The following is a 26,853-nucleotide window of genomic DNA, read 5'->3' on the forward strand; positions in this document are numbered from 1 at the left end:
CTGAGTGCTGAAACATTTGTATATCTTTGTAGGCATTAAATATGGAGGCTATTAGGCTGGAGTGTCCGTACACCCAATAATGTCTGATTTGACATGGGTACAAGCCTGCGAAATTTTAGTAGACACCATAATCCAAAAACATTTTGGACTTTAAAAGAGAAATATCAGACAAATAAAATGGCCTGTCTGATTTTTTGATAGAGCATTATTATTTTTGATCTGTATGTGCACTCTTTCTGGTACCCTTGATTGTGATCAGGCCGAAAGGAAAACAACACAAGCACATACTCACAGCAGCTTCTATGAAACTGAAACAAACAAATTCACAGCAGCACATTTACCTGAAATAACGTCTCAGGAGTTAAAGGGTTAAGATTATCATTAGAAAGGCTCCACCCTGTTCGCCGTTGTCCAGGGTTTAAAAATGGACGCTCTCATCTCTACAAGGCAGGTCATGGAGGTAGCAGGCGGTATGCAGCGTGGACGACACAAAACCTCTTATGACGAATGATTCAGCTGCATTTAGAAAACTATTGATTCTGTCCTGGGCCTAATAGAAGGTGATGATGGCACTGAGGTGAATCCATTACTGGGTAGGAAGCTGTGTGAGGTACGCAGAGGGCTAATGTGTGTCCTTTCCCATTTGTCATCAACAACATATACGCAACTGGAGAAGGTCCGCTCCTGTCCTCTACACCTGGAGACAACACTATTGACTATTAATCTTTACAGCAACAACAACAAAAAAAAAGGCTAAAGGAGACTGTGCAGTTTTATGTCCTCCTGGCTGAGGAATCTTTATGTCAAAACCCAAAGAGAAAAAGGAAAAGGAAACAGAGCAGCTGTCTTTACTCGGTTAAGATGCTGCATGTCCCCTCTGTGAAGCAGCGAACAAAGACGATGACCCCAGACAGTTAATAACTCTTCAGGGACAGCGGTGTGTTTGTCAACAAACAAGCACCTGCACTGACATATACAGTCCACTTTTATATACAGCAGCCTTGGTGCAGCTGTTTATGACCTTACATCACCAACACAGCTGACAGGAGAAGATGGCGGCAGCGTTTCTACAAACAGACACGTACAGTCTGAAGGTAATTTTACTGATACAGCCACTCGTTTGTTTGACTTTATTTGGTTTATTAAGAGTCTGGTCTTGGCTAACTCTAAATGTGAAGTGTCATGAGATACATTTAATTATGATTGAGTGCTATATGAATTAATTTTGATTGAATCAATCAATCAAAATTAATTCATATAGCACTCAATCATAATTAAATGTATCTCATGACACTTCACATTTAGATTTAGATTTTAATTGATTGATTGATTGATTGATTGATTTGTTGGTTGGTTGGTTGGTTGGTTGGTTGAGTGGTTGCTTGGTTGCTCGCTTGCTTGTTTGATTGATTGATTGACTGATTGATTGGTTGGTTGCTTGGTTAGTTGGTTGGTCGGTCGGTTGGTTGAGTGGTTTCTTGGTTGCTCGCTTTTTTGGTTGATTGATTGCTTGCTTGACTGGTTGCTTGATTGCTCACTTGCTTGCTTGGTTGATTGACTGATTGATTGGTTGTTTGCTTGCTTGCTTGTTTGCTTGCTTGCTTGCTTAGTTAGTTGGTTGGTTGGTCAGTCGGTTGGTTGGTTGGTTGAGTGGTTTCTTGGTTGCTCGCTTGCTTGGTTGATTGATTGCTAGCTTGATTGGTTGCTTGATTGTTCACTTGCTTGCTTGGTTGACTGATTGATTGTTTGCTTGCTTAGTTAGTTAGTTGGTTGGTTGGTTGGTCGGTTGGTTGAGTGGTTTCTTGGTTGCTCGCTTGCTTGCTTGGTTGATTGATTGATTGCTAGCTTGATTGGTTGCTTGATTGCTCACTTGTTTGCTTGGTTGGTTGATTGATTGGTTGCATGCTTGATTGGTTGCTTGATTGCTCACTTGCTTGCTTGGTTGATTGATTGATTGCATGCTTGATTGGTTGCTTGATTGCTCACTTGTTTGCTTGGTTGATTGACTGATTGATTGATTGCTTGGTTAGTTGGTTGGTCGGTCGGTTGGTTGGTTGAGTGGTTTCTTGGTTGCTTGTTTGGTTGATTGATTGATTAGTTGCTTGGTAGCTTGATTGGTTGCTTGATTGCTCACTTGCTTGCTTGCTTGATCGATTGATTGATTGGTTGATTGATTGATTGATTGATTGATTGATGAGAATTGTGGGTTACATGGCAAATAAACAAAGTGCAGAAGAAAACAGGTTTAATCCAAGCTACTACAGAAATATACAACATGGCAGAGTCAGTGGGATGATGTAAAATATTTTTTCCAGAGGATGATGCACAGATGAAAATATTATTGTGATTATTATATTCCATGTAAGTTCCTAGAGCCTCCAAGATTATATAAAATCTTACAAACTGGATCTTTAAGGGCCTGTGTCTAAAAGCTTTATTCCTAACTAGTTACTGTTATTAGTTTTGAATGAAATACTTTGGTTGTTTTCTCAGGAGGCACATTTTATTTTATTTTTTCCGGGGAAAATGTGGTTGTTTTAAACCTCAAATCTGAGGTCAGTTTATGAAGATAAATCCTCTTTGAAAATTTACTCAGACAGTTTCGGAGATGTGACAGAACTGCCTTATCTTGAAGAGTACTATCAAGTGTAACCCTTTAAAAGCATTTGTATCACATTTGCTACACCAGGTTCTGAGACCTCTATCTAATCAGTAAGATCAGTACTCTCCTTAAGAACATGTTGAATATGTTTTCTGCCCCCTGGTGGATTATCATCTCACTGCAGCCAATGAAAGGACATTTTTTGTGTTTTTTTTTCCCAATATGGCTGCTATTGTTAAACCATCCAATACACTTTTTGCAGGAAAGTCTTTGGTAATTTTCAAAAAGTTACATCAAGAAGAACATTTATATAGTTATTAACAAAAAAAAAAAAGTACTTCATCGACTGAAACAATATATAGTTACTTGATAATTGATTATTTATAGCACAGTTAAATTGTGTTAAAAATGTGTGTATCGAATGTGATACTGCAGGTATATACGGTGCTTTATAAAAATGCCCAATATAAAATGTGACACATAATGGCAATTTGTTTTAGCATAAAAAAAATGTAAACTTACATGAAAATGTTTATATTTACAAATGATCCTTTCACAAAAAATGTGAATAACCTGAACAAATATGAACAACTTGAAATGTCTTAACAAAAATAAGTGTGATTTTACCAATATTCTGCCTGTTACGAAATGTTTTGTGTATTTGTATTTGATCCACTGTGATCTGTAAGTTGTGACGAACATGTGTGAATAATAAACTGAGGCATAATATTGTTAAAATTGCACTTATTTTTCTTAATAAATTTTAGTTTGTTCTTGTTCTTGACATTTTTTAAAGGATAGTTTGTAGAAGTGAACATTTTCTTGATGTAATTTTACTTTTTTCACTCCAAAACGTAGTGAAAAGTTTGGAGTTGACATTTTATATGTATATATATTAGGGATGCACCGATTCCGATACGAGTATCGGGTATTGGCTCTGATACTCAGTGCGTGTACTTGTATTTGTACTTGTAAAAGTAATCCGATACAAATCCACCGATACCACTTACAGCCGTGTGACATTCACAGTTCAGTGCAGCAGGTACGAGGAGGAGGAATAATGTGTGGGGAGTGTGAAGAGTGTGGAGATTTTCCTAAATAAATGACGGTGATAAAAGTAACGCTGACTGCAAGTAACGTTACAGACACAGACAGATACGGACACAGCGTTCTGTCCGTCCTCTGTGTACATTCCATCCGTTTTCCAGGTGCTGGTGGATGCGTACCCAGACAGAGAGGGGTACGGAGCAGTGCGGACCCCCGCCAGCGGAAGTGAAAATGAAACTTATCACTCATTTCTCTTTTCTCTACCTGCTGAAGCTGAGCTGTTAAACCTTACCAGTGAAAACGCTGCAATATTAGTATCACATTAGTGTTGCCTCTGTCGTCTCCATGTTTGTTATTACTGACTTTCTTCTTCTTCTTCTTCTTCTTCTTCTTCTCAAAAAACTTCACTCTTCGTCGTGGTATTTGTCCAGTATGGTTAATTCCGAGCGGCGCCCCCTGGTGGATTAATTGGCAAACGCTCATTCCAACACATTAAATGTCAGTAGCAGCACTTTGTACCAGTCAGACTAATGACAACGACAATAAAGCACATTTACAAAAGGAACTAAGAACTGGAATGGGATTATTAAGTACTTGTATCAGTACTCGGTATCGGCAAGTACTCAAATGTAAGTACTCGTGCTCGGTCTGGAAAAAAGTGGTATTGGTGCATCCGTTTTATATATATATATATATATATATATATATATATATATATATATATATATATATATATATGTTCTTATTTTACTGGTCCGGCCCACTTTAGATCATATTGTGCAAAACGTGGCCCCTGAAATAAAATCAGTTTGACACCCCTGCCTGAATGTAATCTCATCATGATGATTAAAGTACATTTTCAGTTAATTAAATATCGGAAAATGCCTGATTTTCACTGAAAAAATGCAAAATACGGAGGATTATATTATAATTAATGGTGGTAAATCACTTAAGAAAGGTTAAATAGAGAGAAAATGTCATTTGGGAGCTGACACAAAAACAGCACTGGGTCTTTATGGGTTAAATGGTGCAAAATAAGTATTTTTTTGTTGTTTTGTTTTGTTTCTTAACCAGTCTCTGCTCAGTATCCACCACATCAATTTATCATTGTTCGATCAGTATTCTTTTATTCTTCAATTATGTATAAAAACTGAATTCAGCCAAACACACAATCCATCACCATGCCAGATCTGGACACCGATACCAAGATTAAGAAGGTATTAAAACAAACCAAGTCTTCTTGATGTGTTGTTTTCTGCCATTCCTTTGGCATTGTCATATGTTGAACTGCTATATGTTTCCATAAAGGCCTTGTGACATTTGATTAGACAGCCTTTTGAGAGTCCCTCCATGCCTTTTCCAGGGTTGTTTGAAGTGTTTACCACTCAGTGAAAATGTATCAACAGCAGCTGTGAAGCCTCAGAGGCCTTTTCCTTTACAATCCAAAAAGGTGTGTCGTTCCATCAGAATCCTTTCACTAACCTTCAGCTTCCTGCTAAAAAAGAGAGCGAGAGAGGAAAAAAGGAAACTCACATTCCAGTATCTTTGAAAAAATAGTCCCAAAACTGAATGCTACAGGAGTATCTACTAATTTTGTGCTAAACAGATTCTGTTGCTGCAGAGCTATATTTTTTTCTGCATGTGGTTATTACTATGCACTCTATTCATGTGAAGCATTCAGTCAGTGTATGTGGGGAGCACATACTGTAACCCAGAGCTATTATAAACTGACATCAACCAAATTGTTTCTATCATTACTGTTGTTTCTTTTTTCAAAACTCTAATTCCACATTCTGTGCCTTTGTATGAGCCGTTCCCCTCTCTTTATCTTAAAATGCAGCCGTTTGCTCAAGGGGGTTGTATTTTTAGCAATGCAAAAAAAAAAAAAAAATGTATGGAGCTTATTTACCGCCATCATATCATCAAACTGTCAAGAAGCATCTTTCGCCGACTAAACCTTTCGCATATCTGTGTACTCATAATTGATTCTCTGTTATATCGCCAGCAAAATGCCACCAAGATAACTGAGCAGTGCAGCATGGATGGCATAAAACCCTCACTGAGGTTTGATAGACTGTCACATCTTATCACAACTTTGAAACACTGAGAGCAACGAGAGAGAGAGAGAGAGAGAGAGGGAGAGAGAGAGAGAGAGAGAGAAAGAGAAAGAAAGAGAGAAGGGTGGGGAATGCACTCAACTCCTGTACCTCAAAAGGTGTTTCTGTGCTAAACATTTTCAAAGCGCTGCGCCTTGAAAATATCATTTTGTATTTTTCAGGTTAGTGGAAACGCAAGGATTAAGTGAGATAGAGGTAACAACTGACTTCAAGTGACAAACTTTTGAGATTTAAGAAAAGTACAAGTTGGTATTTGGAACTTTCTCTATGAGCTACGTAAGGTGCAAATGGGAATGTGGGCACGGTGAATACAAAGTACGTCTGCAGTCGCAATGGAGAGGGATAATCACTAGCTGGGTTTCTATTACCCTCAGAAATGCATAAAAAGTAAAATTGCGCAATAGAAAACTGGGGAAAAACAGAAATGTTGCAAAAACTGTCAAAGATCACTAAACAGTTTTTACGCTCTCATGAGGTGGTTTTTGAGACGTTTCGATATAGAAGTATAGCGCAAAAGTGTAATGGAAACACATTTTATTAATATACAGGGTGGGGAAGCAAAATTTACAATATTTTGAGGCAGGGATTGAAAGACAGTGTATGACCAATTAGTTTATTGAAAGTCATGAGAATTTATTTGCCACAAGAAAATTGACATAATAGAAAATGTTTTTATTCTATGTGTCCTTCTTTCTCAGTAACTGCCTTCGCATGCTTCCTGAAACTTGTGCAAGTGTTCCTCAAATATTCGGGTGACCACTTCTCCCATTCTTCTTTAATAGTATCTTTAAGAAAGTCAACATCGCTGTGTGATGTTCTATTGGTAGCATGCTCTAAAACACCCCAAATAGCAGAATCCAGAGGGTTTAGATCTGGGCTAGAAGGCGGCCATAAACATGATTCCCAAAAATTGCTAAAGTTGGATTTGTTGCTGTTGTCAACAAATGTTTTGGTGTTCTTGTGTAAGATTTTAACTTCAAATCATATTTTGCTGCATTTCTAACGGTCTTGTTGTCTACCTCAAGTTCAATCGTCATTTTTCTCATGGATTTGGTTGGATCCTCTAGGATTTTGGATTTGAGAGCTTTAATAAAAGCTTTGGTACGTTTTTTGTTGCTTCCTCCTCTTCCAGACTTTCTCGTAATAGTTTTGCTCATAGTCATTCTCTTCTTTCCATTATAAACAGTCTTTATGGACACTCCAACTATTTTTGAAATCTCCTTTGGTGTGACGAGTGCATTCAGCAAATCACACACTCTTTGACGTTTGCTTTCCTGATTACTCATATGGGCAAAAGTTTCTGAAAAGGTATGGATAATAGTGTTAGGTATGATTATGACATCAATATATGTTTGGTTTCAAAACAATTGACGTAGTGCCTGCTGAGAAAAAAAACACCTAAATGTTCATTGTAAATTTTGTTTCCCCACCCTGTATATGATTATGTTCTTATTTCACTGGTCAGGGGAACTTTGGATCAGTGTTCCCCAACGACTGTGCTGTGGCACATTAGTGTGCCATGAGAAATCATCAGGTGTGCCATGGAAAATTATCCAATTTCACCTGGTTGGTACTGCAAGTGAGCAGCATGATATAGATACATACGACTGCATGATCCACTCTACAACAACAGTCTCCTGTTTCCCTTTGCAAAATAAAAGTGAAAGTGAATCAGCCCCGATGCGGTGTGTTCTGTTGATAAAACCCCCCTCACTACTGATGTGCAGATCAGCGAATTACCCATGAACCTCGTGTATCAGGTAGGGGCAGGGGGGATGTACCTCCCATACTATTACACAACGGACCTCAATCCGAGGGTCTGTCCGAGGGGTCACTGACACACCCTCTCAGGTTTCTTGGTTTCTTCTTCCAAACGCCCTGTGACAACATCGCCTGTGCACCCCCAATGAGCCCCCCCCCCCCCCCCCTCACAAAAAGAGAGTGACCCAGAGCTGTTGAAGAACATTCATGTGTGTCTTTCTTCAATTCCTGCAAGAATATCAATTTTGTTTTCAATTAAACAGGCCCAGGTTTCACACTGAGTAAACTAAGATTTGATTTCCATTATATTTCAATAAATATACGTTTTGTGACATTTTTGTTTGGTGGTGTGCCTTGTGATTTTTCTAATGTAAAATATGTGCCATGCCTCAAAAAGGTTGGGAAACACTGCTTTAGATCATATTGTCCTAAATGTGGCCCCTGAAATAAAATCAGTTTGACACCCCTGCTTTAATGTAATCTCATCATGATAATTAAAGTACATGATCGGTCAATTAAATATAGAAAAATACCTGATTTTCATTGAAAAAAGACAGAGGATTATATTATAATAAATGGTGATAAATCACTTAAGAAAGGTTGAATAGAGAGAAAAATTCATTTGGGAACTGACACATGGTGCAAATGGGAATGTGGGCACAGTGAATACAAAGTAAGTCTGCAGTCACAATGGAGAGGGTTAATCACTAGCTGGGTTTCTATTATCCACAGAAATGCATAAAAAGTAAATTACGCAATAGAAAACTGGTAATGGAAACACTGAAATGTCGCAAAAACTGTCAAAGATCGCAAAAAAAGTTTTACGCTCTCATGAGATGGTTTTTGAGACGTTTCCATATAGAAGTATAATGCAATAGTGTAATGGAAACACGTGTGCACGGTGGTTTTGCTCTGGCCAAACGTCTCCCCTATGACCCTGTACTCAGAACGGGTGGCTCTAGTTTGTATCAGACAATAGACACTGGCTTTAGTGTAGGAACTGCTTCTTGAGGGCATGACAAGTCTGGTGCCATGTGAGGTTCAATAACATCACACGGTTCATTAAACCATAAAGACCCAAACAACCGCTGTCGACCAAAAGCATCTACTGATCTAAACTGTTTAATACCTGCTGATCCACTAATTCTATCAATACATGTAAATAATTAGTGTAAAATGCAGTTTATCATCTTCTCATGGTCATCAGATATGACCTATTTGGACGTTCAGAGACTCCGTAGTTACTGTCGAAACACCGTCATCTTCTACAACATTGATTCACCAGTAAAACCCATGGAGTTGGATCAGTGACAGTGGATGGAGACACTTGTTTTTATATTCATTTAGTGATATCGTCGCTGAAAAAGTCACTTTTTCTGTTTCTGATATAATATCCTTTAATATAATATTAACCTATAATAATCTATAATAACCCTCTATATGATTAGAAAATTAAATATAGGAAAGTACATGATTTGCACTGAAAAAAATACAAAATACAAAGGATAACGATGTATGGTATATGTACATGGTGATGAATTACTTAAAAAGGTTAAATTTAGAGGAAAAAATCATTTGGAAACTGCCACAAAAGTAGCACTGGATCTTTATGGGTTAAGAAAGAAAGAAAGAAAGAAAGAAAGAAAGAAAGAAAGGACACAGCAATGTGGATAAATAAGACCAACTAAATGTGAATCAATCGATCGATGACAGTGGATGGAGACACTAGGTTTATGTTAAGTTAATGATATATTTTGCTGAAAAAAGCCCTTTTTCTTCAGTTTTTTCTGTTTCTGATATAATAACCTGCAATTTTAATCTGAGATTTTATGAACATCTATATGATCAGTGAATTAAATAGAGGAAAATACATGATTTGTAATGTAAAAACACAAAATACAGAGGATAATATTATAATAAATGATGAAAAATCACTTAAGATAAGTTAAATACAGAGAAAAAACTATTTTGGAACTGCCACATAAGCAGCACTGGGTCTTTATGGTTTAAATGTTGTGCGGGTCATTCAGAAATTCTGGATCCAGAACTTGTTGGTGAATTCCTGATGTACAGTTCTCTCCCAGAGATCTATTGTGTGTGGCTGCTGCTGTAAATAAGGACTTTGCCTTGGGACGATGATACGATCCCTTCTTCTTCTGTTTAAGACGGTCACTGCAATAGATGCAACCGACACTACAGTGGCAACACCGTGGAGGTTTGGCATGAAACTGAGCGCGTCCATGTTCCTTAAACGAGTGTCTTGCAAGAACTATACAGTATTTTACGAGAATTACGACATGTTCTTTGAATCACACATCAGAAGCCAAACACTCTTCAATGGAAACGCCTACAAGTACTTAGTTGAAATTGTAGAAATGTTGCTTTTATTTTGCAGAAAACTGTAATGGAAACCCAGCTACTAAATAAAACAACAGGCATAATTAGCAATTTTTACTTTAGGCAATTTTCTCTCTTTTTGTTTTTGTGTTTTTTTCCTTTCTACTGGTGCTATACCCTGTCATGTTTTCCTTTCCAGAAACCACAACACATTACACCGACAGTGGGCATATTTACCGACTTACATATCTGCTATGTAATATTATCTGAATATCTTGTCTCAAAAAAGAAAAAAGAAGAGGAGGAAGAAGAAGTTTTAGAGAAAACAGCAGCAAAACTTGGCAGATTCTGAAAGAAGATGCTTCCTCCAGAGGTAAGTGGTTCATTTTACAGTAGTAAAGACACTGTGGTTTATATTTGTTGTGATGACACACTAATGAAATTATAATTATGAGCTTTAGAACCAGTTTCTGCAATTACAGGGTGGGGAAGCAAAATTTACAATATTTTGAGGCAGGGATTGAAAGACAGTGTATGACCAATTAGTTTATTGAAAGTCATGAGAATTTATTTGCCACAAGAAAATTGACATAATAGAAAATGTTTTTATTCTATGTGTCCTCCTTCTTTCTCAATAACTGCCTTCACACGCTTCCTGAAACTTGTGTAAGTGTTCCTCAAATATTCGGGTGACAACTTCTCCCATTCTTCTTTAATAGTATCTTCCAGACTTTCTCGTAATAGTTTTGCTCATAGTCATTCTCTTCTTTCCATTATAAACAGTCTTTATGGACACTCCAACTATTTTTGAAATCTCCTTTGGTGTGACGAGTGCATTCAGCAAATCACACACTCTTTGACGTTTGCTTTCCTGATTACTCATATGGGCAAAAGTTTCTGAAAAGGTATGGATAATAGTGTTAGGTATGATTATGACATCAATATATGTTTGGTTTCAAAACAATGGACGTAGTGCCTGCTGAGAAAAAACAACTAAATGTTCATTGTAAATTTTGCTTCCCCACCCTGTATATTTAACCCTTTTTAAGTGATTGATCACCATTTCTTATCATATTATCCTCTGTATTTTGAATGTTTTCAGTATAAATCATGTATTTTGCTATATTTAATTTACTGATCATGCAGATGTTCATAAAGCTCAGATTTAAGTTGAGGGATATTATAACAAAAACAGAGAAAACTGAAGAAAAGGTGACTTATTCAGCATATCTGTGACTTATTCAGCATATCTGTGTGTCCATCCACTGTCGTTGATCCAACTCCATGGGTTTTACTGGTGAATCAATGTTGTAGAAGATGACAGTGTTTCCATGTTCACTACGGAGCCTCTGAACGTCCAAATGGGTCATATCTGATGCCCATGAAAAGATGACAACCTGTATTTTACACCAATTATTTAAATGTATTGATAGGATTAGTGGATCCACAGGTATTAAACAGTTTAGATCAGTAGATGCTTTTGGTTGCCGGTGGCTGTTTGGGTCTTTGTGGGTTAAAATTGACTTACTGTAAAATTATAGAATTTCTCAAGGTCAAGTTTATTTCTATAGCACATTGCAAACAATGTAAAGTGCCCAAAGTGCTGTACAAAGTTGCAGATACAAATACAAGATAAACAAAAACTAGTAAAATAAGAATAAATGCATGCAATGAGTACAACATGTGGGATTAGGAGTTGTGCAAGTACAGTGTTTGAAATGAAGGAGTGGTTGTCTTCCCTATATAAAGGCACGATAAAAGCCACACAAAAAACATGTTTAAGTGTCATAATGCCACATTTGCCGACTGAACAATGGAACAGGGCCCTGGGTATGCTAGAGGTGGGAGTAAATGCCCGGCAAGTGGCTCACCGTTTTGGGTGTAGCACGTCCAGCATCACCAGACTGATACAGCGGCACCATGAAACAGGTTCTGGAAATGACCGACCACATCCAGGACGCGAAAGAGTGACAACTCCTCATCAGGATCAGCATATTGTACAAAGACAACCTAAGACACTTAGTCAGGTCCATGAGGGGACGTTGTCCTTCCTGTGTGGCTGTTCATGTGGGTCACACCTGATACTGACTGTTGTTCTGAGTTCATTTTTAAATGTTTAAATTGGCACAATTAAGGAAAAAAAAAACAAAATCAAAAAAATAAGCTGAGAAATTTTGTTTATATTTTTAAATTGGGGTGGCCATGGCTCAGATGGTAGAGCGAGTTGTCCAATAACTGAAGGGTTGGTGGGTCAAATCCCGCCCTGTCCCAGTCATATGCTGTTGTGTCCTTGGGCAAGACACTTCACCCTCCTTGCCTCCAGTGCTGCTACTCACACTAGTGTATGAATGTGTATGAATGTTTGGTGGTGGTCAGAGGGGCTGTAGGCGCGTATTGGCAGCCACGCTTCTGTCAGTCTGCCCCAGGGCAACTGTGGATACAAATGTAGTTTACCACCACCAGAGGGGGAATGTGAGAGTGAATGAATAATGGATCCACTGTGCGCTTTGAATATGCGTTCATAGAAAAGCGCTATATAAATCTAATCCATCATTTATATTAAATTTGTGTTCCATTCATTCTTGTTGTGATTTTTTATTTTCAACTTGTGCTCGTTATGTTTAATGCATCTGTTTATTATTGTCCAAATTGGCCTATTAACACATTTAATTCCTCAAAGTCAACCCATCCAACATATTTGAATTGTTAAAATAAGAAAATACATTTGAGTCACAAAAATATTTGAATCCAAACTGGTGTTGTGTTTTCATTGCCTCCGAGTGTAGAATAAGTATGTGAAACACTAGAGTCATAGACAACAAAAACACAACTATCTTCCTCAGGTGATTACACACTTATAGAATATTATAAATACTACCTTATTTCCTCCAATACATAGCTGAGACCTGTTTGAATCAATTACAAACCAGGTCTTGCATAAAAGCTGGTGTCAAGGCTAATATGAGTGAATAAAAACTGACTGAATTACAGGCTGAGGAAAAAAATAATATGGATGCCTTTCTGGTACCTGTCCTTTCTACAGCTTTAATTTAATACAGCCAATATTATGATCCGTGTGTTTTCATAATTTTGTTGTTGTTTATGTCTGATCTGTCCGACTTCAGTAACTGCAGGTGTGTGTCTTACTTTTTAGCAAAACTCTCAAATCCCCTCCCTGTGTAAGGGTAAACACTATTATCCCAGTACTACTCTATTGTTGGGATGCAGTTAAATTTCAAATCACATCAGACAAGTAAGACACACTGTTTGATGCAGTCCTTTTATATTATGTTCTTATGTTTTTAATTTTGAGGCTCACAAATGCACTGCATGCTTCTATGAATACAGAATAGACCGAGCCAATTACATAAAACTGCAGGTTCAGCACCACGGACAGCGTTTGTTCAAACACAGTGAATGGGACAGTCATACAACAGACAGAGGTTTATGAACACAGCTGAAGCCCATGGCAAACAACTGTGGATGGAAACGGAGGCCACTGTGGATGTACTAGCTAAAATAAATAAGTGAATTAATTAATTAAAATAAAATAAAAATCCTGCCTCCAACTATATTTCCATTCAAAATGTCTCACTAGCACTGAATTAACTGCAAGAAAATGCTTTTTTTTTTTTCCCCGAGGAGTCAATCTGGTCTCATTTGGACCCCTCTAATAAGTGTACTGCAAATTATTCCTGTTATTAAGGTTATAAGGTGTTACAACTCATAGAGGATTCTGACATCCTGGTGGGATGATTTCACAGTTTTTCTGTTTTTTTATGTGCATGTTACATCATAATAATAATAATAATAATAATAATAATAATAATAATAATAATGGATTACATTTATGTAGCGCTTTTCTATGAACGCATACTCAAAGCACATACAGTGGATCCATTATTCATTCATTCACACATTCACACTCACATGTGGTTAGCAGTTAGCAAGACACTAAAACATTCATTCATTCATCCATTTATTCAGTCATTTTCTGAATCGCTTAATCCTCTAGAGCAGTGATACTCAAAGTGTCCGTGAGCGCCCCCAAGTGATCCGCGAGAGGATGTCATAAAAAAGTCAAATTTATATCATTGTTTCTCAAATCATCCTCATCTGACTTTCAAAGCAAAGTTACGAGTACAGATAATTGTTTTCTGAATTAAAAGTGAATCAAATGTAGCCTAAATAAGCATACCCACATTTTTGCGTCACCGTCTTATTCAGTTAGGTTACCTAGGTTGACTATTGTCATATTAAAGACCTCTTGTCACTTGTGAATTGCGTTGGAAATGAAGTAGAACAGCTAACTAATCAAAAATAAAGAGTGAAATGAAACAAAATAAGGAGTGAATTGAACAGTTCTAAAATACAACAATGGATCGTTGACTGAAGAGAAAAGCTGGAGAAATGACGACCAATGTTAGCAACAAGGTGCAAAGACATTCTGTTAGCATCGAGCTGTTAGCACCATTTGTAATATACTGCAGATTTCATTTATAATATACAAAGCATAATGATATAGGCTGATATAGGCTGTTTAATTATCATTTATTTATTTTTTTTTTAGGGTGGGAGTGGGAAACTGACCGGTTGGTTAGGTAGTCTGTGAATTTTTCTTTTTTTATGATAAAGCGGTCCTTGCCTTACAGCATAGGTGTCAAACATACGGCCCAGGGGCCAAATCCGGCCTGCCAAAAGGTTCAATCCGGCCTACGGGATGAATTTAAAAATGCAAAAAATTCCACTGAAGGTATTAACAATCAATGATGTCAAAATCATTTAAATCCAGGTTCCACATACAGACCAATTAGAACTCAAGTGGGTCAGACCAATAAATTATTATCATAATAACCTATAAATAATAACTGCAAATGTTCTCTTTGTTTTAGTGTAAAAAAGTAAAAATGTCTACATTAACAAATTATCCTTTAACAAAAAAACATGAATAACCTGAACAAATATGGACAACCTGAAATGTCTTAAAAGAAGTCAATGCAATTTTACCCATATTCTGCCTGTTACTAAATGTTTTGCGTATTTTTGTAATTGTAATGTAAGTAGTAATGCACGTGTGTAAATGATAAATGTAAACTGAGGTAGAATATTGTTAAAATCGTATTTGTTTTTCTGGAGATATTTCAAGTTGTTCATGTTATTCAGGGCCCTTTGTAGATGTAAACATTATCAAAATGTAATTTTACTTTTTTTACTGTTATTATTTTACTGGTCCGGCCCACTTGAGATCATATTGGGGTGAATGTGACCTCTGAACTAAAATGACTTTGACACCCCTGGTTTAGAGGGTCATGTTGGGGTGTCAAACACTGTCCTATTCAGTCACACAAATGGTACACGATGCTCATCATTACATAACTGAGTTACATTTGTGTGTTGTGATGACTGTCAGGTGGTGAGGTCAGCCTATCCAGCTGGTGACTGAGTTGCAGCTCATTGGTAATGCTGCACACCTGGGCCCGGTGTGCAGATACTATTTAAGTTCCTCTAGTCACATTCATTTGCTTGCTGACCCTCCCTGACCTGATCTCCTCCCAGGTAGTCACAGTTTTGTTGGGTTATGTTTGATTAAGTTAATTTATTTCTTTTTCTGCAACTTACAACACTTTCACATACACACTATTCCACTCATGCACATCCTACACCACTGATTGAACTGACTTCCACACTTCATCTAATTAGATCTTTAATTTGGCTTAATTGATTTATTTAAGATTTGTTTGATTACTCAATTTGGTTCAATATTTTTCAATAAAGATAATTTTGTAAAGTTAACATGGTGTTGTCTCCCCCTTTCTTTGTTGTGACCTCTTGAGCCAGGTCATGACAGTGTTAGCTTAACTTGCCCCTACCCTCATTAGCTAATGCTAGCGTAACTGCATGATATGCTCTGCTAGCAATGCTGCTTTTCTGCACATTAGTCTGTTTCAAGGTTATTATCGTTAACGAAAACTAACAAAATTAAAACTAGAATTGTAAAAACATTTTCGTTAACTGAAATAAATAAAAACTATAATTAAAAGAAAAAAAAAAAAAAACGATAACTAACGGAAACTGTATTGTGTGCTTACAAAACTAACTAAAACGAATAAAAATTATGGATAAAATTCCCTTCGTTTTTGTCTTTGTCAATGTCGGATTGATATGAAAGCGATTTATTTCCCACGAGCAATTTAACTGCTGGCACCATATGATATTTAACGGTCCATCACTTGTGGTTTCCAGTCGTCTTCTGGTCTCCACTCTACCTGGAAACATGGAGACTAAAGTTGGGAGAAAACAGCAGAGTCCTGTCTGGGATTTATTTGAATACGACGAAGAAGAAGAGAAAAGATATACTCAGTGCCAATGAAAATGCAACACTTGAATGTGTTTCATTGTTCCTGAGCTGCATCAATATGTTTCAGTTTCACCTGTATAAGATAATCCCAGACAATTTCTTAACAACCTGAGACAGGTTGAGCTATTGTCACGCTTGAATGAACTTGTCTGCATTCATAAGACTTGTTTTTCTCATTGCTCAGCAATGAACTGCTCAACTTAAGGAACTGAGGTCAGTTAAGGAGTGGTCATGTTCTGTATATAAAGGCAAGCTGAAAAGCACGAAAATAATTTGCAATAACTCAGCGATGCCTAGACTGACACGTGACCAAAGATGCCATGCTATGGGGCTCCTGGAGGCCGGAATCTCTGCTCGGCAGGTGGCGCGCCGTTTTGGATGCAATGTGTCCACCATAGTCAGGATGCAACAAAGGCATGAAGAAACTGGCTCAACTGCAGACAGACCTCGCTCTGGACGAGCACGTGTGACCACGCCACAGCAGGATCACTACAGTGAGCTGCAGCACCTCCAGGACCGCTTTGTGACTTTTGGTTTTGGGGGTCCTTGAGTTTCTTTCTTTATCCTTATTTTTTGTCAACAAATTTGGATGTGATTTTTTATTTTTACTGTATAGAAATGGCCTATGATTAATTCCAAAGAGCTTATGGAATAAAAATCCTCATCAATTGAAAAAAATATAGGAATCTTCAAGTGTTGCGTTTTCATTGGCACTGAGTATATATATAAAAAAAAACACTAAACTAAAACTACAGGGTGGGGAAGCAAAATTTACAATGAACATTTAGTTGTTTTTTCTCAGCAGGCACTACGTCAATTGTTTTGAAACCAAACATATATTGATGTCATAATCATACCTAACACTATTATCCATACCTTTTCAGAAACTTTTGCCCATATGAGTAATCAGGAAAGCAAACGTCAAAGAGTGTGTGATTTGCTGAATGCACTCGTCACACCAAAGGAGATTTCAAAAATAGTTGGAGTGTCCATAAAGACTGTTTATAATGGAAAGAAGAGAATGACTATGAACAAAACTATTACGAGAAAGTCTGGAAGATACTATTGAAGAAGAATGGGAGAAGTTGTCACCCGAATATTTGAGGAACACTTGCGCAAGTTTCAGGAAGCGTGTGAAGGCAGTTATTGAGAAAGAAGGAGGACACATAGAATAAAAACAGTTTCTATTATGTACATTTTCTTGTGGCAAATAAATTCTCATGACTTTCAATAAACTAATTGGTCATACACTGTCTTTCAATCCCTGCCTCAAAATATTGTAAATTTTGCTTCCCCACCCTGTAAGCATTCAGAAAAAAAATTAAAACTAATAAAAACTAGCAAACCTGCTCTAAAAACTAATTAAAACTGAATTAGAGAAAAAAAAAGTCAAAACTAAATAAAACTAAACTATAATGAAAAATCCAAAACTATTAGAACCTTGGTGTATGTGTACATAGTACAAGGTGGTGATGCTGTCTTCAAACCCAAATATAATAAGATTCTGCAAGTTACTATAATTCCTGGTAGGTTTTACTTTACAAAGTTAGCCGTGTGGACAGTGCTTTCTATCAGATGATGTTAGCTTTAGCCTTTGCTGGTTTCCTCCCTTGCTCTTCCAGCTTGACAACATCCAAAATGGTAAACTTTTTTTGTGGTTGAAACATCTGCAGCTGAATACAAATGCTAATATCCCTTCTTGAGAGTTTGCTTTTGAACTGTGAAATGCAAATATTTATCCATCAAGCTAACTTTATTAGAATAGGCTACTGTTAGTAATTTATTAAAATATAAAACAAAGATAAAAAATAAAATAAATCCCAACACCATGGGAAGAGCCTTTTGATGTTTCTTTTGAGAAGTTGCAACATTAAAGGCATATGTTGACAGTGCAGCCCTGCAGTGTGCTGCTGTGCTGAGACCGAGAAAATACCCTCCAACAAAGAACACCATCTTCCCTCAGCATCTGCAACCACGCTCCTCCAGCCAATCCTCTGCACCAGGCTCCCCATCATCCCCCTGTGTGCCAGCTTTTGAACATCAGCGGCAGAATGGAGTTCCTAAGCCACATGAATTCACAAATGTCACATTGCATTTTTTTTTTTTTTTTTTTTAGGAAAATGACTGTGACAGAGTTCTTCTGGGTCTTTCTAATCAGACTTGCTTTTTGTCATTTTGTGGTGTTAAAAGACATCAGATCTGGACTTTGGATGTTTCACTGACTGTGATTAAATATCAAATTAGCTTGTCTGTTTCTGACCTGTTTAACCCATAAAGACCCAGTGTTACTTTTGTGGCAGTTCCCAAATACATTTTTTCACTATATTTAATCTTTCTTAAGTGATTTATCACCATTTATTATAATATTATCCTCTGTATTTTGAGTGTTTTAAGTGTAAATCATGTATTTTCCTGTATTTAATTTACTGATCATGCAGATGTTCATAAAAGCTCAGATTAAAGTTGAGGGATATTATAATAAAAACAGAGAAAACTGCAAAATATTTCAATTAGTAAACATAAACCAAGTGTCTCCATCCACTGTCACTGATCCAACTCCATAGGTTTTACTGGTGAATCAATGTTGTAGAAGATGATGGTGTTTCCACGTTCACTACGGAGCCTCTGAACGTCCAAACGGGTCATATCTGATGACCATGAAAAGACAACAGACTGTATTTCACACCAATTCTTTACATGTATTAATAGGATTAGTGGATCCACAGGTATTAAACAGTTTACATCAGTAGATGCTTTTAGTTGCCGGTGGCTGTTTGGGTTTTTATGGGTTAAAATTGACTTACTGTAAAATTATAGAATTTCTCAAGGTCAAGTTTATTTCTATAGCACATTTCAAACAATACAAAGTGCCCAAAGTGCTGTACAAAGTTGTAGATACAAATACAAGATATACTAAAACTAGTAAAATAAGAATAAATACAAGATAAACTAAAACTGACAAAAACATGCACATAATAATAGGATAAATAGCAACTAAAACACACCCAGAGGATAAAACAAATAAAACCCACACACTTGTGTTAAAAGCCAATGCAAATACGTACATAAAGCATAAATGTATTTTATTTATTTAACCTTTATTTAACCAGATAAAATCCCATTGAGATCGAGACGTCTTTTATAAGGATGACCTGGCCAAGAGGTCAAGCAGCAAACACCATACCATAATGAAAAACAGGTTCAAACATCAGTGATAACAATAAATTAAAAAAAAATAATAATAATAATAACAATAATAATAATAATAATAATAATAATAATAATAATAAAAAACAATAATTCAGTAATAACACAAAATAATAACAGTTTGACCAAATGTTTTAAAGTGTAAGACCTGGTCGAAGTCAGCAAATATTTTAAAAACCCAGACCCTGTCCAAAGGATTCTCGCTTGTAGTGACATGAGTTCTGGTATTTTCAGCTCCGACTGAAAACATTCCAGGCAGAGAGGGCGACAAAACTGATAAAGATTTTGACCAGGTGGGGTTTATAAGGCCAATCTGCTTAGTTAGTATTAAATTAACATCTTGGAGCTTGCAGCAAAAATAGAAAACACTAGAGAAATGTTCTGAAATGATACAGGACACTAGTCATTTGACACTTTTTCATAAACCTGGACATTCAGGTGCAGTTGAGGATGAAATTCAGCGACGCAAGAATTTGAAATGAAAGTCAAAACGCTTACTTACATTTACCCAAATATAACTACTTTTACACTCACATTGTTCTGTACGTACAACTTTCCTCCACTCCTGCATCTCCCCTGAAACCACAAAAAACTCTGCAAAGCAACCTATCACTCTGCTGGAAACCAGTACCTTTTTCGTCTCTGCAGGGCATAACAAATGGTAACAATGCAGTGTGTGTGTGTGTGTGTGAGTGTGTGTGTGTGTTACATAACATAAACCTAAAGTTTTCAAAGTAGATAATCCCCCGCTAGATTCTCTGAAAGTATACCTCAGAGGGTTAAAAAATAAAAAAAACGCGACCTTTACCCCATCGTCTAACCACTGACCTCTGCTTGAAAAGCTTGTGTGTTTTTACCCTACATTGTTTTTCTTTCTGTGTGACTCATAGCATCCATGAGTCATAATGTGACCTGTCAGAGAGGTTTAGTGGGAGTCGAGCGTACCGCTGTCATCCAGTCTGTCTGCAGGGCGACGAGGGATTCTGTGCATGTCAAAGGAGTTGTACGAGTCCACGAAGGTTGTTGATGTTGCACATGTTACACACGAATGTTACACCCTCCAAACATATACTAAATATATCATTTGAGGGAAAAGAACAGAGAACACTTCAGATGTGTTTTACAGGTCTCTGAAAATGTGACGCTTAAGCAAAACAGAACAGTGTTTTTAATTTTACTGTAAGTAACATGTATTGTTTAGACCAGTGGTTTCCAACCTTTTTTGGCTCATGACCCCATTTTAACATCACAAATTTCTGCTGACCCCAGACATTCAAAACGGAGACTTTGTTTTTTTTTGCTAAACTCAGTTTGCTTTTGATCATGTAATAGTTTGCTATACTGCGTTGCAAATAAATGTTAATTTTGGATGACATTTAGTCTATATAATGTATATTATTATGGACGGAGGCAGAAAAGCCAGGTGTAGATTACTGCACAAAGTGAGAATTTGATTTTCCTTGGTCAGGATATGTACAGTCAGTCCAGCTTGGATTTCCAAGGCTGACAATTAATACTGAACAAACAAGAGCTCAAACTATGAATTATGAAAGAGCTGCAGCATCTGAAATTGACCACAATGAACATTTGACAGATAAACAGTACCACAGTGCTTCAGTTTCAGACTCACAGTTTGTCATGTCTGTTATGGATTGTGATTGTCTCTCTCAACTCAACATATAGTTTTTATTCGTAAGGTTTTATTTATTTTTATCAATAACTAGAAATTTCAGGCGACCCCATTTGAATTCCAGGTGACCCTACATGGGGTCCCGACCCCAAGGTTGAAAAGCACTGGTTTAGACTAGGGATGTGCCGATACTGATACAAGTATCGGGCATCGGCTCTGGTACTCAGTGTGTGTACTCGTATTCGTACTCGTAAAAAATATCTGATACAAATGCACCGATACCACTTACGGCCGTGTGACATTCCCAGTTCAGTGCAGCAGGTACGAGGAGGAGGAATAATGTGTGGGGAGTGTGAAGAGTGTGGAGATTTTTCAAAATAAATGACAGTGATAAAAGTAACGCTGACTGCAAGTAACGTTAAAGCCACAGACAGATACATACGCAGCGTTCTGTCCGTCCTCTGTGTACATTCCATCCGTTTTCCAGGTGCTGGCGGATGCGTACCCAGACAGAGAATACCACCGGGAGTACGGAGCGGTGCGGACCCCCGCCAGTGGAAGTGAAAACGAAACTTCTCACTCATTTCTCTTTTCTCTACCTGCTGAAGCTGAGCTGTTAAACCTTACCAGAGAAAACGCTGCAATATTAGTACCACATTAGTGTTACCTCTGTCATCTCCATGTTTGTTATTGTTGACTTTCTTCTTCTTCTTCTCAAAAAACTTTACTCTTCTTCGTGGTATTTGTCCAGTATGGTTAATTCAGAGCGGCGCCCCCTGGTGGATTAATTGACAAACGCTCATTCCAACACATTAAATGTCAGTAACAACACTTTGTTCCAGTCAGACTAATGACAACGACAATAAAGCACATTTACAAAAGGAACTAACAACTGGAATGGGATTATTAAGTACTTGTATCGATACTCGGTGTCAGCAAGTACTCAAATGTAAGTACTTGTACTCAGTCTGGAAAAAAGTGGTATCGGTGCATCCCTAGTTTAGACACATTGGGCCAGATCTACTAAAGGTTTGCGTGTATTAAAACGTGTGCAAACTCATTGCACATGTAAAAAAATGTACAAACTGATTTATTAACAGTGACACTAAGGGTTGTATCTTTCAAAGGTGCAAACTAGCATGTCTGCATCCAGTTAGTACATTTGCTGCATTTAATATGCAATATGGGGATCTTAGTAGATCCAGAAATAGCAATATTTAGGATATATTAGGACAGTTATAGGAGACTTTTGGAAAAAAAAAAAAAAAATCATGCTTTAAACTTTAATATAATGCATTTTCATGGGTTTTACACAAAAAAATCATTTGAGTCACCTTTTCCTCCACTGAATCTTTAGAATTAGGAATCTGAAAATATAATCCAACATAGTTTTCATTAGACAGGAATAATATTTTATTTATTGATAAGTGCTCTGTTGTATTTTCTATGAATGTATTTTGTTAAAACAGGAAGGAGCTGACACAGTGGTACAAAGCCTGCTTCATACTGGTACAAGTCTTCTGTACAAAAATAAGTAAAATGTATTTACACAAGGGGTTTAAATACATTGTAATGAGTTTTGGGCATTTGGTTCTCAGACAGCATAGACCTACAGCAAAATAATCCACTTCTCTTTCCACAACATTTTTCTGCTACAAACAAACTACAAATCATCACCTATGTTTGCCTCTTTTTGTGCGCTGGTGCCTACGAATAGTTTATTTATTCATTTGATTGTAACTGTGTGTTATATTCTGATTTAACGCTGTTTCACATCAATGTGATGTGAAAATGCATTCCTCAAAAGTGGAAAATCTGCATGCAAATGTATTTACTTGACAAGTATTCACATTGAGTTGGTCTTATTTATCCACATTGCTGTGTCCTACTTTCTTTTTTCTTTCTTTCTTTCTTTCTTTCTTTCTTTCTTTCTTTCTTTCTTTCTTTCTTTCTTAACCCATTAAGATACTTTTGTGGCAGTTCCCAAATGAATTTTCCCTCTAAATTTAAACTTTTTTTTAAGCGATTCATAAATATTTACATATAGCATACATTGTTATCCTTTGTATTTTGGACTTTTTCAGTGTAAATCACGCACTTTCCTATATTTAATTTACTATTCATATAGATGTTCTTAAAAATGCAAAGGTTATTATATCAGAAACAGAAAAAGACTGAGGAAAAAGTGACGTTTTCAGTAAAGGAATCACTAACTGAATGTGTTTCCATCCATTGTCATTTATCAAACTCCATGGGTTTTACTGGTGAATTGATTGTAGAAGATGGCGGTGTTTCCACGGTAACAAATGGGTCATATCTGATGACCATAACAAGATGACAAACTGCATTTTACGTCAATTATTCACATGTATTGTTAGGAGTAGTGGATCAACAGGTATTAAACAGTTTAGATCAGTAGATGGTTTTGGTCACTGGTGGCTGTTTGCACCTTTATGGGTTAAGAAAAGAAAGTGCTAGTCATGGGTTCCGGGTGATCCAGGTGTTTGTGTCACAGTCCACTTTGACACAGCACTTCTGTTATGGGAATATTTCTATCCATGCTAACATTTGTGGAGCGGTGAAAGACAGGTCAACTCTTGAGAGGTTAGCAACACTGCTATGATGGTATTTCTGACGCACAAGTTATACGTCACACTATATGCTGCTCTTTGTCACCGTCCCTTTGATTCCTGAATGCAGGTCCGCTGTGTAAAAGTCCAGCCTGTCTCACCTCTGTTACTCCTTTGGTTTGGCTGTGGAAATCAGTCAATGGTGGAAAAAAGCTGAGATCACCATCTCAACTTTTTCTGGGGGGATCTCTGTGTAAAAGTGGCTGCAGTCACTTCAGGTGATATTTTCAGTGTGTGAATCTGAGGTTTAAGTGTTTTTCTGGGTTTTAACATGATATTTGTATATTTTGGTGCTTAAAGGTTGGGTCTGAGATCTTAGAAAAACGGTTCGAGCTAGCTACATTTTGAAAATACTCAAGCCACCTGACAGCAGCAGCAGTGCAACAATATGATATTATATGGATGAAACAAGCACGACGCGGAAACGGCTGACATGCGGAAACAGCTGGAGGAATATGTGTAGAAGGAAGGGAGCTCCTGCCGTTTCCGCGTCGCGAGCCTTCGCTTCCCACAATGTACGTCACGACAAAATTCCAAAGATGCCCGGTGACCTCCCAACTCGATTTGTAAACAAGTGGTTTGTTTATGGTGGATGGCACTAAGAAATTGTTCACTGTAATGCAAGAGGTTCAGGTGAGTAATCACAGAAAGACTTACGGATTCATGATACTTAGGCTATGACTGAGGTTTTACAGATTTCATGAAAAATTGGTCCCGAAAGTCTCCCGCGCCTTTAAGGAGTTTGACTTTGGCTCATTCCTTTATCCTTCCTCTAAGTTTCATGAAATTTGCCTGTAATTGAAGTAGTTTTTGCTCAACACTTACATAAGACCATTACTTTGAATGTGAGACAGATTACTACGACATATTACTGCATGTGCTACAACAAACAGAGACATTTAAATATAAATCAGTAAAAGCTGTAGACACACAGACGGACACATGGATACACGGTGATCACATAACCTGCTTGTCTGAGGTATTAAAATACCCACACTTTCTTTCATGGTGGAATGTCAAACCCCCTGTTCCTAAAACTCTGAAAAAAGTACTGAGGACTTCCTTCAGTGTTTTGGTCGTGGTCATGTGACCGTGCCGGTGACTCATCCAGGATGAACGATGGTGAACTCCATCTCTTCATTCTGTTCAGGGGTCAAAACATCCTGTTATGTAGCCTGCTATTATAATGATACTTGGAAAACACAGCAAGCATTCCTGTAAAAATATCAGCAGGAACAGGGGCTGACTGTGGAACAACCAACACACACACACACACACACACTGACGACAAAAGTCTCTGTTAAAGCAGAAGACCCCCTCCCCCTTAAAAGCTCAGAGGAAGCTAATTGTCAATGGGACATTTTTGTATGTAAGAGAGCACTTCCCCAAGTACTGCCTATTACTCCCTGCATGAATTGACAGGGCTAATGAGGAAATTAAGGTTTTATTAATTCACCCAGAGGACAAGATGTGGGAGAAGCAGGAGAAAGAGAGAAGAGATGAGGACTCCATCTTTGATTTAAAGGTTAATTTGGAAAGGAGGGGAGATGGGGAACCGTCCTGACAGTATTTGGACGTTCCTGGACCCGGGCCAGCCGTCCCACCACCGAGAAAGACACAGCGAGAGACGAACGAAAAGGGAGATGAAGTGGCAGCCAAGTTTAGGTCAAGCCTGGGAATCACGTGGAGGCAATTAGGAGCACTAGCCTCATCAGTAACGCCAGCAGCTACATCCGACCGTACAGCGTCGGCGAGGGCTGCTAGCGCCTCGCACGCTGGGTTCAGGGGCATTAACGGCTCCACACTTGACTTTGACAAGGTCAAGTCTGAGGAGCAGCAGGCAGACTGGCATGATGCTGATGACCTTACGCTGTCATGCTGGTGACCTTGTCCATGAGCGGCGATGCTTCGCTCGCAGATAATGATAAGGATCACCGGATAAACTCTCCATATTTCCTCATACCTGCACTCGGTTGCCTCACGCCTCAGTATCAGGTTAAAGGGGGTTTTATTCTGTTATTTATGTCACAGAGTACAATCTAGGCTCAGTAATATTTGATGATCTGATAGCAACAACACATCATTCATTTTCTTTTCCATTGTGGAATAGATATACCGCTAAGAATTGTTTATTTACTTGCTATACTTGCTTACTTATTATTTATTTAACACTACTTTATTATTTACTGACCAGAACCATGTATGGGGATGTTGGGAATTGTGTACCAAACCTAAACACACAGTTCTCAAATAAAAAAAGAAAAGAAGAAAAAAGAAACAACTACTGTACGTCTCATGTAAAACTGATAACAAAATATATGTATCTCAGTGCAGTGGGTGAATTTATGGAACAGTCTGAAGGGTGACTTTATTGATTTTATGTCATAATCTGTATGATATGTATGATATTGTGTCATGATATAATATGATAACATGTTATGATATCTTTGTAACTGACAGTTATTGGCCATAAATGTGTGTTTATATGCTTTCAAGTGTAAAATACAGGCCTTTAATTACCTCCACCAAGGAACGGTGGAGGTTATGTTTTTATCAGGGTTTGTCTGTCTGTTAGCAAGATAACTCAAAAAGTTATGGATGAATTTGGATGAAATTTTTAGGAAACGTTGATACTGGCACAAGGAACAAATGATTAAATTTTGGTGGTGATTTAGCGAGGGGGGGATCTGCCTTGGCGGAGGTCTGTGCTCTCCGAGTGCTTTTCTAGGTGGTTTCCTGTCATAATCTGTATGATATTGTGTAATGATATTGTTGCACCCTTGAAATGAACCACTAGACTCACGTTCATCTTTGTTTTGGCCAACTTTTATTACTGTCCTCAGTTCAATTTACATCAAGCATTTTTTTTTAAGTTTCTGCGCAACTACACAACAGTGCACTGACTGTACAACCCATGAGTCCTTTCGTGTCTCGCTCTTAAAGGAGCATGACCATGTTATTACATAGGTACAGTTTTAGAATGAAAAAAAAAAAAAAGAATTACTCAATTGCGTATTGTGGATAATGTTTTAACCTCTACAATGAAATATGAATTTATAATTATGTATTTATAATTGACCAAATCCTATTACCTGTAAATAGTTTTTTGCTTTTAAATTTCAATGTGCAACAATTTTACATGATAACATGTCATGATATCTTTG

The sequence above is a fragment of the Sphaeramia orbicularis genome, chromosome 16, assembly GCF_902148855.1.
Source record: "Sphaeramia orbicularis chromosome 16, fSphaOr1.1, whole genome shotgun sequence".
Classification (NCBI taxonomy): Eukaryota; Metazoa; Chordata; class Actinopteri; order Kurtiformes; family Apogonidae; genus Sphaeramia; species Sphaeramia orbicularis.